General features: G+C 40.6%; 1 pseudogene; it reads left to right on the forward strand.

Annotated features, from left to right (window-relative positions):
- The first annotated feature begins 12720 nt into the window (after nt 1-12720).
- On the forward strand, nt 12721-12993 carry LOC139439630 (non-histone chromosomal protein HMG-17 pseudogene; annotated as a pseudogene).
- Nucleotides 12994-15001: the final 2008 nt, after the last annotated feature.

A 15001-nucleotide genomic window follows, 5' to 3' on the forward strand; every position in this document is an offset into this window, starting at 1 on the left:
AGGAATCCTACAGCCTTATAGTTAAATGGGTCCTTAGAAATTCATCTACTCCAATGCATCAACAACTTTTCCACCAAAATACTACTAGTGGCAGAGGATAATGAGCACAAGCCTGGGGTTCTGGGTCATTGCTTTAGGTTTCTGTTGCTGGGATCATACAAGAACTCTATACCAGGCAGCAGAAGCGGGCCGGCGAGGAGCAGCAGAGACTGCCACGCTGCTAGCCCTGGACACCAGGTACTGCCCCTACTGCCACTGCCACTTCAGCCCCAGGAGCTGAATCTTCTGTTGTTGCTATGGCTACCAGTCATCTTCAGTACCCTCCCTTGATTAAAGTCCAGGTGTATTCATCTGACAAGCAGAAACTAGGTACAAGAGACACTGGGAAAGATTGTCTTACCTTTTCAGCTTCTCCAGTGGGAGGTGACTCTGACTTCTGTTGAGACTGATAAGGTGAGAAATAAAGAGGGTTTAGACTCTGAGCAACCAAGAATAATAACAACTGTCTCCTACAAAGAAATATTTATTGAGCATGTACTATGATTCAGGAACATCTGAGCTGAGATTTGAAGATTAAGTAGAAGTAGGGCAGATGACTGGGATGAAAATGGCATTCCAATGAAAACAGCATATGCAGTGGGTCTGAGGAGGGTAGAGAGTGCCAATCAGTCCATGGAACTTAGCACAGAAATAAGCTAAGCAACTGGGACAATGTTGCATGTCTTTTTTTTTTTTTTTTGGAACTTTATTTCAAATTCAAAAACAAAGTTAACACTGCATGATTGCATTATTATGAACTAAATTATTGTGTAACTTATTGTATGATTCCATTTATGTGAAATGTACATTATCGTAAAATAAAAATGAAGTAAGAAAAAAAGACAGCTCAACAAGTTATGGAAGCATTACTCACAAAAAGCTGTCTAGCCATTTTTTTCCCGTTAAATTCCAACTACAAAGCAGTTGTTCCTCTGGTGTTCAGAAAAAGACACAGTTGAACCCAAATTAATTAAATGACATAGTCAAGGTCTCCTTACTAATGAAAAAATGAAGAGAAAACATGCATACTCATACTCATAACTTGCTACATGTCTTGACAGGCAATAGGTCTTTAACTCAAATATGGGTCACGCTGGGGCCATGACCAATTCCACCACCTCAGGTCTCCACCTTCTGACTCTCCTCCTTGCTCCTAGTTAGTGGAAAGTTAAAACTCAGTCAGACAGCAGAGGACTGGACATACGGGGCCTGGATCTTCATAAACCTAAATAAGTACTGCTGATCAATCCAGAGTTGGAGGCAGAGGCTTTTCTCTGAAATGCAGGTGTGGGACCCAGCAAGATCCAGAGTGCTCACCAGCAGCAAGATTTGTAAAATATTCCATCCTACTTCTTAGATGCAGGCAAATCCTTGCCCCATCCTTGTTACAAGTTCAAACCCAAAATTTATTTCATTTGTAGCAATAAGGAATGGTCAGTGTGAGAATAAAATATGCTTCTGACCAAAGAGAAGGGGAAGAAAAGAGAGTCTAATTTGGCCATTGCTGAAAACTGGGGAGCAAGGCCCACAACTGTCTCCCCAGGAAGTTCTATTAATTCAGACAATGGCCCAGTTGTTCTCCCCGTTAGAACAGAATCTTGCAGTCCCCAAAGACAGCCACTTGATGTCTTTTTCTATTTCATTCCTTGAAATACAATTTATTAGAAATACTGCCAGATCTCCAGGGGAAAAACAAAAGGTTGGCAGTAATATGAAACACCTAATTAAGGGAGAGAACTGCTCCACTGTTGCCAGAGAACTTTCTACAAGACTTCTGCCTCCTTAAAGAAAGAACGGAGTTAGAGGAGGGGAACCAAGGACTACTGAGTATATACTATTTTGCATTCCATGGTGGCAGAAGGCAGGATAGAGTAGTTGCTAGGAGCATTCACTTTGAAGTCAGACTGTCTGCCTTCGCCCCTTACTAGGCAAATTGTATGACCTCTGTGGGCCTATAAAATGGGGGTAATAATTGTGCTTCTTAAGGTTATTGTGAAAGTTAAATTAATCAAAGTTCTTGGGAAAGTATGCACAATAAGTGCTATGTAAGTACTATCTGTTCTTTTTATATGTTAGATAAACTCATGGTTACTTTATCATCTCGCTTTCTCTTGCAAACTCTGAGTTAAGGATCATTATACTCAATTCTTATGGTGAAATTGAGGAACAGTAAAGGTAAGATGTTATTTGCCTAAATTTATGCAGCTTTTTTCTATTAGTCAGAACCCCTATGGTGGACTTTCTCATCATTTTGTCCATTTGCAGCTCAGAAGTTCACTGTTGGCCTTGGCCTATGTAGGACTCACAGTCTTCAGCCTCTGTGCTGGTGGATAAACTCAGGTCCAGAGGACTGTGGGAAGAGAGGCCAGGGACAAGCAAATCTTTTCAGATGGTATCTGGACGGTTATAATTAAGAGAGAGGAGATTGAAAGAGGCGTAGGCCTAAGAAAATAGGGAGGGGAAGATAAGGGTGAGAGAGAAAGGAAGAGCTCCATTTGCATTTATTTATATTGGTTTGTTTATACATTTGTATCCAGTCTTGTTTTTCAGGGATTATACAATCAGATAAAATTGTGTCTTGCTTGGGGCAGCAAATTTCCAACCGGTCTCTTTGAAGTCCTACCCCAGTGACTTTTTCAACATAAATTTATCATTTTTCAAAACAATACAAGGCCTTTACAACCAGCCAACTTCTTTCCTCATCATTCTACCCCCACCTGCCTCTGGCAGGAACCCATCAAATAAACCACCAAGCCAAGTGATTTACACATAGTAAGTGTGTAAAATATAAGATTACTCCGGACCAACAGTTCACACCAGACAGTTTCCAATGAATTCATTGCACTCCCAAACGTAACTGCTCCGCTGGGGTTTGAGAAGAACGCACTTGAACAACCCCTCTTCCCTTCCCTTCTCTCCCTACCGGTAGAAGTCCTATCCTCAGACGAGATGGCACGGACTGCCAGGTTTGTCACATTGCGTGTGTGCCTGTGTGTATACGAGCTTCTTTCTCACTGGGAAGCCAGCATATGAGTCCCAGCCCTCACGTCCCAGTCCCAAATTGGAATAAGCTGGTTGTAATTGTTAGCGAGCCAAGCTCACACCAGCTGGACCCTGCTCACAGCTTCAGAAAATGCTGTTTCATGTTCAGATGCAAATGACTATTTCCTCTCAAGAGCATGCCCCAGACTATGTTCCCATCTGAAGAGGGAGGACAGGGGAGCAGGAACTCTGGAAAAACATTTGGCCAGGGCTGTCAGGATGAATTATGCTGCCCTGGAGCTTTCCCTGAAGTCAGAGAATGGTCTGTGTTCCACAAGAGGTGCAGAGAGCAGAAGGATGATGTTCCCCAGAATCTCCACTAGCTGGTCCTGTACCCCATCCCCACTGCCAACCCCAGAGGGACCAGACCTTGTGAACCCTATGCTAGGGGACTTCCATAGCCTCTGAACTGTTCGTCTTGCCTCTAGGCATGCCCTGTCCAATCTATGCCAATACCTGCTGGTTGGTTCTGTCATTCATTCATTCAAAAAGTCAGTTATTGAACATGTATTCTGTGCCAGCCACTATCGTAGGCACAGGGGACACAGCAGGAACCACATGGTTGGGGTGGGGAATGCCCACGGAGCTTGTATCCTAATGATCTTTCCCAAGTACAGTTCTCATCATGTCACTCCCCTGAACTCAGAAGTCTTCAATGGCTCCCTATGGCCAATTGAATGAAAACTAGATTTCTTAATGCAACTAGATCCTCCAGGCTCAGACTCAAGTATACTTTTCCAGTTTTAAGTTTTATTCTTCACTGCCCATGATCTGGCCTTGATCCTGTTGAAACCCTATCCCCTGCCAGATCCCACTGTAATGCCAACTCCTTGGTACCATTCAGAATTCCCCAGAATGAACTTCTCCTTCTTTCAAGGTTTCATTGCACTTTATCTCAGCAATTTACAATTAGGGGAAATGTGAATTTTTTACCCAGAAATCCACATTGACACTTTAACAGTCCCGTGCCCTCCAGGCCTAATTCCGATTTAGGATTAATTTATTCATACTATGGCAAACTTTGACTCAAGTTCCATCATGTAGATACTTAACTAAAATTTATTGAAGGCCTAATATGTGCCAACAACTGTACAACATATTCTCACTTATTTTTTCTCTTCTCATCCTCACCATAGTCTTTACAGATAAGAAAACCAAATTCAGAGAGGTGAAATAAGTTACCCAAGGTCACCTAGCTGGGAGGTAAGGGATTCCCAACTCAAATCCAGGTCTAACAGACTTCCAAGGCCTTTGCTCATTCCCCACAGCCATTTCTCTCCACCTGGAGTACACATATCCTTAGGTGCGCAGTGGTGTGCTGAGTATGTGTGCTAACCAATGCAACATTGGGCATCTTCCCGGGGCATCCTTTTCACTCACTGTTAAGTAATTTAACACTATTTGATGTCAAGAATATATTGCATCCAGCATCCAGGTGGAATCTGAGCCTCCTCTTGACATAAAGGTGCAATGGACACAACCAATCCAGTGTCCACATAGAAGAGGTGGCATTGGATTGGGAAAAGTGGACATAATGGACAAAGGGTATGGGGAAAGGCAGGAAGAGATGAGAGGAGGAGGCGTCTTCGGGACATGGAGCTGCCCTGGATGGTGCTTCAGAGGTAATCACCGGACATTGTAAATCCTCACAGGGCCTACATGATGGAATAGAGGAGAGTATGGGCCATGATGTGAACCAATGTATATGAGGTGCAGAGGTGCCCAAAGATGTACTTACCAAATCCAATGGATGTGTCATGATGATGGGAACGAGTGTTGTTGGGGGGGGGGAGAGGGGGGGTGGGGGAGTGGGGTTGAATGGGACCTCACATATATATTTTTAATGTAATATTATTACAAAGTCAATAAAAAATTAAAAAATTTAAAAAAAAAAAAAAAGAATATATACATTAAAACAAACCAAGATGCTGCATATTACAGAGCATAATTTTAAAATTTCATACATCTAAAGATGAAATGCATGTGTTCAAAGCGATTTTGCACAAAAGGAAGTCTGCTTTGGGTGGTGCTTCTGGCCTCCCAGCTGGTACCCATTCAAATTCCTCTGCCATGGGGGCTACTTGGGTGGAAAAGCTTTTTAAAATATTGCGATTTCTTACTAAACAACATAAATTCTTCCCTTAATAAGAGCTGGGTCTTGCATGGGACAGGTGACTGATGAATGTTGGTTGGCTAAATAATATGTTAATGAAGAATCCATCCCTCTTCTTTTATAACATCTAATGTTTTATAGGGACCTTTGCTGCCCTACCCTAACAAAAAGTATAATGGTAGAATTTCAGTAATTGTGTCAAGTAATAGAAGGGAATTATATTGTAGGGAGTTTGAAGAAGAGAGTGTTCAATGTCCCTGAAATGACTCTACTTCACGTAATTTAGAATTGATTCCAGCTACTCTCAACTAGGAGTAAAGCTGGGTTTCCTGAGTACAAATGAGCTCTGGAGGACATGTGGTTTTGTTTTTGTTTTGTTAATTGTCTGGCAGGAGCAACTCAAATATAATATGTAACACATGAGCTACCATGTCCTCTACCTCTCCACCCTCCATGTCCATAACAAACTTGGCTATAATTTGTGCTAGACCCTAGATTTAACCTCAGAGTTTGCCCTCCCTGGCCTGGAGCACTGTCTTAAGATGAAGGTGATCATGTCACATCTTCCCAGGTCAGTTCAGCAAGTTCTGATTGAGGACCTGCTTTACACATGTCCAATCCATACCAGGTACTCAAGAGTTGATTCTAAATGAAAGCTGATCATGCTGCTCTCCTCTATAAAACCCTTCTGTGGCTTCACATTCCTTACAGGATAATTCGGGACTCCTCGGTGGCATGGCAAGACACATGGCGACACCTGCCTGTCCTTCCCTTGTCTTCTGGGTTTCCTTGCTTTCATCTTCTGGCTCCATGGGCTGTCTCTTTTTCTCTGTCTTGTATTTATCCCATTTATAAAGGACTCCAGTGAGAGGATTAAGACCCACCCTGGGCCATGCCTTACTGAAGTCACCTAATCAAAAGGACCCACCCGCAATAGATTCATATCCACAGCAATGGACCAGCTTTAAGAGCATGATTTTCTGGGATATTTATTGTCCCAACTACCACACCTACTGAATCAAAAACTGTGTTTGAAGGTCAATGGTCCTCCAGTTGGTTTTTATGTACACTTAAGTTTGAGAATCACTTGTCTAGACAAGCAGGGGAAGACTCTGCCCCAGGTCAAGGGAGTAGAGTTATGTAAAGGAATGGAGGTAGAAGATGGTCAGGTGGGAACATCTTGGCAAAGGAATGTGGTCTTTGGGGGAGAAAAGCATTGCCGGATGATGCCTTGCTTTGGACATTTTCATGGCCTCAGGTCTGTAAACTTGTAAGTTAATAAATCCCCATTATAAAAGCCAACCCATTTCTGGTATATTGCATTTTGGCAGCCTAGCAGACTGAAACAGCAAGTCTGGGATGGACCACATGAATTTTATACTTCTCACAATTTCCCAGGTGATGCTGATGCTACTGCTCTGGGGACCATAAACTGGCAACCACTGCTCTAGGTAACACTGGCTTGTCTTTCAAGCTCAACTCAAGCTTGACATCCTCTAGGAAGCCTGTCATGACTGGTCTCCTCTACTATGTTAGAGGCCTTCTCTGGGTTGCTACATCTCCCTCTTCTTCCCTCTGTCCTGGCATATAAAGGAATGCAAGGAAATTACCTGTCCATTTGTCTAGATCCCTTCTAAATATTAAGCTTCTAAGGACTCCAATACAACCTTGTCTTGTCTTATTCACCTTCAAATCCCTAATGCCTCACAAAATGCCTATTACACAACTGAGTTTCATTATATTTTGCTATATGAATAAAAACCCTCATGTAAACATAGGGGAGATGAAACAATTTTAAAGGAACCTTGAAGCAATGATGAATGCTATTGCCACAGGCCCATCCTATCTTACCTAGACATAGCCCCAATTGCCCTCTGATCTCCATGTCTCCAGTCAGAACACTTCTTTTCCACCCCCACACTAATTCTGCCACAATCATGCTTAAACTCTTTCTTGACCCCACATGGTCATCAGAAGAAAGGCCAAATTCTTCATCCTAGCATTCAAAGCCCCCAGGTTTGGGCCCTAACATACCTTTCCAACTTCAGTCTCTTATACACTTTGTTCTCAATAATCCCAAACTTGTTTAGGTCCCTGTGCCATTTCTTCCACCAGGAATGGATTTCATCCTTTTCTCCCTGGAAAATTCCCTATTCAAGCTTCAAAGCCCAGATGAAATGTCACCATCACCATGAAGCCTTCCTTGATTATTCAGGTCTAATGTCTTCTTTTCAAAGCGTGTTATACTTCTATTTGTTAATACTTAGAGAAGTAAACAACCCTATTACTTAGGAAACTCTCCCTTCTAAACTATGTACCCCTAAAATTCAGATACAATACATGGTTCCCATCTGTTTCCCTGGTCCTTACCAGAGGGCCTGATATATAGGAGGTGCTCAATGGCTTCTACCCTGAGGAATATAAAAGCAAACCTATGGCCTCCAGCCTCCTTCAAGATTCTTTCAGAATTTCCCTCTAAAACAGACTTGTAGGGAAACAGACGTGGCCCAGTGGTTAGGGCGTCCGTCTACCACATGGGAGGCCCGCGGTTCAAGCCCCGGGCCTCCTTGACCCGTGTGGAGCTGGCCCATGCGCAGTGCTGATGCGCGCAAGGAGTGCCCTGCCACGCAGGGGTGTCCCCGCGTAGGGGAGCCCCACGCGCAAGGAGTGCACCCGTTAGGAGAGCCGCCCAGCGCGAAAGAAAGTGCAATGCAGTCTGCCCAGGAATGGCGCCGCCCACACTTCCCGTGCTGCTGACGACATCAGAAGCGGACAAAGAAACAAGACGCAGCAAATAGACACAGAGAACAGACAACGGGGGGGGGGGATTAAATAAATAAATAAATCTTTTTTTAAAAATCACTTAAAAAATAAAATAAAATAAAACAGACTTGTATTTAAAACTAGGATAGCCTCCTTACTCCCTGAAAGGAAAAAAAAAAAAACTTCTGGCTCCTGCTAATCCAATTCACAAACCCAGTGAGATCACCATCTCCTTTTTAGTAGAACCGACATAATCAAATTATCAGAAGAGGATATTGTGAAAATATGTCTAGTAAGTGGGGTGGCTTCAGAGTCCTCCCAAAGACATGGGTGAAGAGCAGAAATTCAAGAGGTCTTTGCAGACTCCTACTTCATGCACAAATGCACAAATATTCTGTAAAGAGAAACAGAAAAAGAGAGAGAGAGACTGACAGACACAGCAAGGCAGATATGCAAAAAAAGACACAGAAGGAAAAACAGAGAAGCAAAAGGTCAATGGAAAGTGAGCTATGTTAAAAAGAGAAAGACAGGGAGAACAAATACAGTGAGAGATAAGGAAAGACATAAGACATAAAAATACAGGCAGGGATGGGGCGATACGAAAAAAGAGAAAGATGGAGATGGAAGAGGCTTAGACAAAAAAAAAAAGGTCACACACACATATGTAGATGAGAGACACAGTGAGAAAAAAGGCAAACAAAGACACAGACTAAAGACAGCTAGACAATCCATGTCCCTGAGTTGCTGTACCTCCCAGGTAGCATAGTGACTGGTCCACAATAGGTACTAATAAATGTTTTTGAATGAATGTGGAATGAATACAGGGAAGAAGAGATACACAGATGACAGAGAGAGAAGAGGACAGACCTCAAACTTGTCTCCTGTCTTTTCCCCACATATTCTGTAAGCAATGGAAAAATAACAAGTTAGCCAAGAGCACATGCTGAGCGTGAGAGCTCCTATTTGGGCAATGGCCTCCAAAACCTTAAGGGCGTTTCAGGAATGCAGTGTCTTCTAGCCCACTAAGGACCAAACCAATCCTGGGATGATGATGAACAAATCATAAAAATCCTCTCTAAAATCAACAGTTATAAGTTGTTTATTCCATCCTTAATTGACTCCATGTAACAGGAAGAAGCACACCAAGTGGGGAATCTGGGTGCCTGACTCCTGGTATGGACCTTGTAGCTAATGTGGACGGGTCATTGTCCATCTCTCTAGGTCTCAGTCTTCTCAATTATAAAGGGAGGTGGGGGAAGGATGATAATTAGACCTGATCACTTTTCCAACTTTACCCTCCCTAACAAAATCATGGGCTGAAGTCCAATACATAAAACAAATTAAATATTAAAAACAGAACTTCTCTAGTTCAATCAAGTTAGAAGGAAGCTCAGAGCTGTGCTCTTCAGGTTGCTCTGCTCATTAAGATAGCTCCACTGAGCACCTAGCACCAAGAAGGAGAGTTAGAAACCAGCTAATTTGGAGATTTTCAAAGGATTCCTAATGTTCTCTGTGATTCTATACAATTCTGTTCTGCAGAACCCAGATGTCTACTAACCAAGTGCCCTCAATGTCTCCCTTGCCCAGAACCGTCCTTCAACATGGTTGAGAGTGGCCCCTGTCAGGTGCCTGCAGATTAGAGGGCCCCAAATATCACCCATATACATGCAAAATAAATTTATGAAAAAAGATACAGCACCAATGTTGTTGAGGCCTGGAGCTTGGACTAGCAAGGTACTACCTAAAACTAACAGGTATGCTCAAGACTAATGCTCTTCTGGCTTCAGGGAAAGGCTTCTCTTCCTCTCTTTTCTTGTGTCCTTGAATCAAATGGCAAGTGGATTCAAGCACTGGAACAGTTTGTGCTGCCAACACTGGATATGGCCCAGCTTCTGAGAATGGAGAGGATTCAAGGCCAGAAGTGCCTAGAGAAGAGACAAGACAAATTAACTGATCAAATCCTTCCACTCAGCACAAATGCAAGATTCTTGCATAGCAAATCATTGCTTTCCAGTAGTGCTAAGTCCATTTTCTTATTTCTTTTTTTTCCAACATTCTGATTCATAAGTCCACAAGTATTCACAAATGAGCACAATATTCACAGTGGCTAAGAAATATTTGTTGAATTTGTAATACTAAATTCATAATATTTAATTGTAATATTGAACAGTTCAATTGCTTATAAATTTGCATATATGTAGGTCTAGAGGAAATGTGAGTGAAGTATGATAACTCTATATAAGGGCTACTAGATGGTCATTGAATTAGCATTTTTGATAGTTTTATTTTCATTAAAATATTTAAATATTCTTAAAATTTAATAAATTGATTTGAAATATGTTTACAATTTTTATATTCAGTTAATATAATTTGCATCTTGCTTTTTGTTTTAATATCTTAGAAAATAACTTTCAAAAAACACAAGAGACATTCAGGTAAGATGGCAGAGTAGGGAGCTCTAGGACTTAATCCAAAACGGCTATTAAATAGGCAAGAACTGTCTGAACCTCCAGAGGACAGAAGAACACTTTACAGCATCCAGGGAAGAGAAGGAATGTTGAGAGGTAAATTTATAGCTCTAAGTGCTTATATTTGAAAAAGAAGAAAGACTTCAAATCAGAGACTTAACTTCAGAACTGGAAGATCTAGAAAAAGAAGAGCACAGTAAACCCAAAGCAAGCAGAAGGAAGGAAATAACAAAGATTTGAATGGAGATAAACAAAATTTTAAAAAAAGAGAGAGAGAATCAACAAAACCAAAAGTTAGTTCATTGAAAAGATCAACAAAATCAACAAAACTTTAACTAGACTCTCATAGGAAAAAAGAGAGAGGATACAAATAATGAAGATCAGAAATTGAAAGTGGGACCTTACTATTGATGCCACTGAAATAAAAAGGACTATATGTGGATACTATGAACAGCTGTTTGCCAATAAATTAGATAACCTAGATGAAATGGAAAATTCTTAGAAACACACAAACTACTTCATTGACTCAAGAAGAAATAGAACAGAATGTAGATGCAGAAAAAGACAGAAGGAAAAACAGAGAGAGAAGCAAAAGGCCAATGGAAAGTGAAAAGTTAAAAAGAGAAAGACAGAGAGAAGAAATAAAATGAGAGATAAGGGAAGACAAGATAAAAATAGAGGCATGGATGGAGAGATACAAAAAAAGAGAAAGGTAGAGAAGGAAGAGATAGAGGCGTTGACAAAAAAAGTTACACACACACATATGTAGACGAGAGACACAATGAGTAAAAAGACAAAGACATATACTAATGACAGACAATCCATATCCCTGAGCTGCTCCACCTCTCAGGTAACATGGTGACTAGTCCACAGTGGGTACTAAAAAGTGTTAGTAAAGAGATTGACTCAGTAACCAAAAATATCCCAACAAAGAAAAACCCAGGACCAGATGGTTTCACAAAGGAATTCTACCAAACATTCCAAGAAGACTTAACTCCAATTCTGCTCAAACTCTTCCAAAAAAAAAAACTGAAGAAGGAACTCCCTAACTCATTCTATGAGGCCACCATCACCCTTATATCAAAGATGGATAAAGATACTGCATGAAAAAAAAACTATAGACCAATATCCCTTATGAATATTGATGCATAAATCCTCAATAAAATACTAGCAAATTGAATCCAACAGTGTATATTTTTTTAAAAAATTTATTCACCATGAACAAGCAGGATTTATCCCTGGTATGCAACGTTGATTCAACATAAGAAAAGCAATTACTGTAATATACCTTATTAACTGAATGAAGGGGAAAAAACACAGTATCATCTCAACTGTCACAGAAAAAGCATTTAATAAAATACAGCACTCTTTCTTGAAAAAAAAAAATAACACTTAGAATACTAAGAATAGAAGAAAACATCCTCAACACGACAAAGGGTATATATGAAAAACCCACAGCTAATACTCATTGGTAAAGACTGAGAGCTTTCCCTCTAAGATCAGGAATAAGAAAAGGATTCCCACCGTCACCACTGTTATTCAACATTGTACTCTAAGTTCTTGCCAGAGCAATCATGCAAAACAAAGAAATAAAATTCATCCATATTAGAAAGGAAAAAGTAAAGTTCTCCCTATTTGCAGATGATATGATCCTATGTACAGAAAATCCTGGGGGAAAAAATCCACAACAAAGCTCCTACAGCTAATAAATGAATTCAGCAAAGTGGCAGGGTACAAGATCAATACCCAGAAATCAGTAGTGTTTCTAAACACAAGCAATGAACAATTGAAACAGGAAATCAAGAAAAAATATCCATTCACAATAGCAACTAAAAGAATCAAATATCTAGGAATAAATCTAACAAAGGATATAAGACTTTACGCAGAAAACTACAAAACATTGCCAAAAGAAATGAAAGATCTAAATAAATGGAAGATATTCCATGTTCATGGTTTGGAAGATTAAATATCATGAAGATGTCAATCCTACCCAAAGCAATTTATAAAGACAACACAATCCCAATGACAATTTCAACAGACTTTGCAGAAATGGAAAAAACCAATCATCAGTTTTATATGAAAAGGGCCCTGAATAGTTAAAGCCGTCTTGAAAAAGAATGAAGTTGGAGGACTCACCCTTCCCAATCTTAAAACTTAATACAGATAAAAACTTTATAGACCCCCTGGAGCCTGAGCAGTGTGAAGAAGAGGTCAGAATGACCCTCTGATGAACCGAACCCTGTGCACTGCTGCATGCCTGCATCCATCCAGCACCCACATCTTGCCATCACCACCATGCCCAAGAGAAGGGCTGAAGGGGACTTTAAAGGAGATAAAACCAAGGTAAAGTATGAACCACAGAGAAGATCTGCAAGATTACCTAATAAACCTGCTCCTCCAAAGCCAGAACCTAAGCCTAAAAAGGAGCCTGCAAAGAAAGGAGAGAAGATACCCAAATGGAAAAAAGAGAAAGCTGATGCTGACAAGAATGGAAATAACGCTGCAGAAAACAGAGATACCAAAACAGACGAAGCACAGAAAGCTGAAGGTGCTGGAGATGCTAAGTGAAGTGTGTGCCTTTTTTATAACTATGTACTTCTAATGACTGTACAGTTTGAAATACTATTTTCAAGTTTTATAAAAATGCAGAATTTTGTTTTACTTTTTTTTAAGCTATGTTGTTAACACACAGAACAAGTCATTGTTATTTCTGGGGGAAGGGGCAAATGTCACTAATAGAATATCTCTGAAGCTGGATTGATACGGGAGAACACACCTTTCCCTCTAGTTTTTTGAGATACTGTTTCTTTATTCCCAGGAGAAGGGAATCCCTGGTGTTGATAAACCTTATTAACCTTATTCACCTGTTCATAGCATCAAATGAAAACTTCATTGGGTTTTATAGTGGTTTCTGATTTTGGTAGTCCATGGAAGAAGGGAGTTTGAAAGTTGCTGTATACTGTTAATGATTATCTGCCCATTACCTGCCTGAAATGCCATGATTGTTTATGAAAAGTATCTTTAATAAAAGCTGGATACAGTTTGGCTTGGGGAGGAAAAAAAAAAAACAGAACTTACTACAAAGCCACAGTCAAAACAGCATTGGAACTGGCTCATATAGGTCAAAGGAATAGAACTGCAAGTTCAGAAATCATTCCTCACATTTATGGCCAACTGATTTTTGACAAGGTGGCAAAGACCACTCAATTGGGAAAGATTGGTCTCTTCAACAAATGGTGCTTCGAAAACTGAATCTCCGTTTGCAAAAAAAGGAGGGCCCCTACATCACACCATATACAAAAATCAACTCAAAATTAATCAAAAACCTAAATATAAGAGTTAGAAGTATCAAATTTCTAGAAGAAAACATAGGGAAGCATCTTCAGAACCGTATGTTAGGCAATGGTTTCTTAGACTTTACACCCAAAGCTTAAGGAACAAAAGAAAAAATAGGTAAGTGGGACCTCACCAAAATAAAAAGGTTTGTTCCCTGAAGGACCTGATCATTAAAGTAAAAAGGAAAATCTACACAACTGGAGAAAACATTTGGAAACCACATATCCAGTAAAGGTTTAATATCCAATACATATAAAGAAAATCCTATAACTCAACAACAAAATGACAAACAACCCAATTTAAAAATGGGCAAAAGATGGCAGCGGACTTGGCCCAGTGGTTAGGGCATCCGTCTACCACATGGGAGGTCCGAGATTCAAACCCTGGGCCTCCTTGACCCGTGTGGAGCTGGCCCATGCACAGTGCTGATGTGTGCAAGGAGTGCCGTGCCACGCAGGGGTGTCCCCCGTGTAGGGGAGCCCCAAGCGCAAGAAGTGCGCCCCATAAGGATAGCCGCCCCGCACGAAAGAAAGTGTAGCCTGCCCAGGAATGGTGCCGCCCACACGGAGAGCTGACACGACAAGATGACGCAACAAAAAAAGAAACACAGATTCCCATGTCGATGACAACAACAGAAGTGGACAAAGAAGATGCAGCAAATAGACAAAGAGAACAGACAACCAGGATGAGGGGAAAGGGAAGATAAATAAATTTTTTAAAAATGGGCAAAAGACTTGAACAGACATCTCTCCAAAGAAGAGATACAAATGGTCAGAAAGCACATGAAAAAATGCTCAACATTATTAGTCACCAGGGAAATGCAAATCAAAACCACAATTATACCATTTCACATCCATTGGAATGGCTGCTATTAAAGAAAGAGAAAATAACAAGTGTTAGAGAGGATGCAGAGTAAATAGGAACACTCATTCATTGCTGGTGACAATGTAAAATGGTGCAGCCACTGTGGAAGAGTTTGGCAGTTTCTCAGAAAGCTAAGTATAGAACTACCATATAACCTAGCAATCCCTCTACTAAGTATATACACAAAAGAATTAAAAGCAGGAGCTCCAACAGATATTTGCAACATCAATGTTCAAAATAGCATTATTCACAAATTGCCAAAAGATGGATGCAACCCAAGCGTCCATCAATCAATAAATGGAGAAATAAAATGTGTTATATACATACAATGGAATATTATTCAGTTGTAAAAAGGAGTGAGGTCCTGATAAAAGCA

The sequence above is a fragment of the Dasypus novemcinctus genome, chromosome 9, assembly GCF_030445035.2.
Source record: "Dasypus novemcinctus isolate mDasNov1 chromosome 9, mDasNov1.1.hap2, whole genome shotgun sequence".
NCBI lineage: Eukaryota > Metazoa > Chordata > Mammalia > Cingulata > Dasypodidae > Dasypus > Dasypus novemcinctus.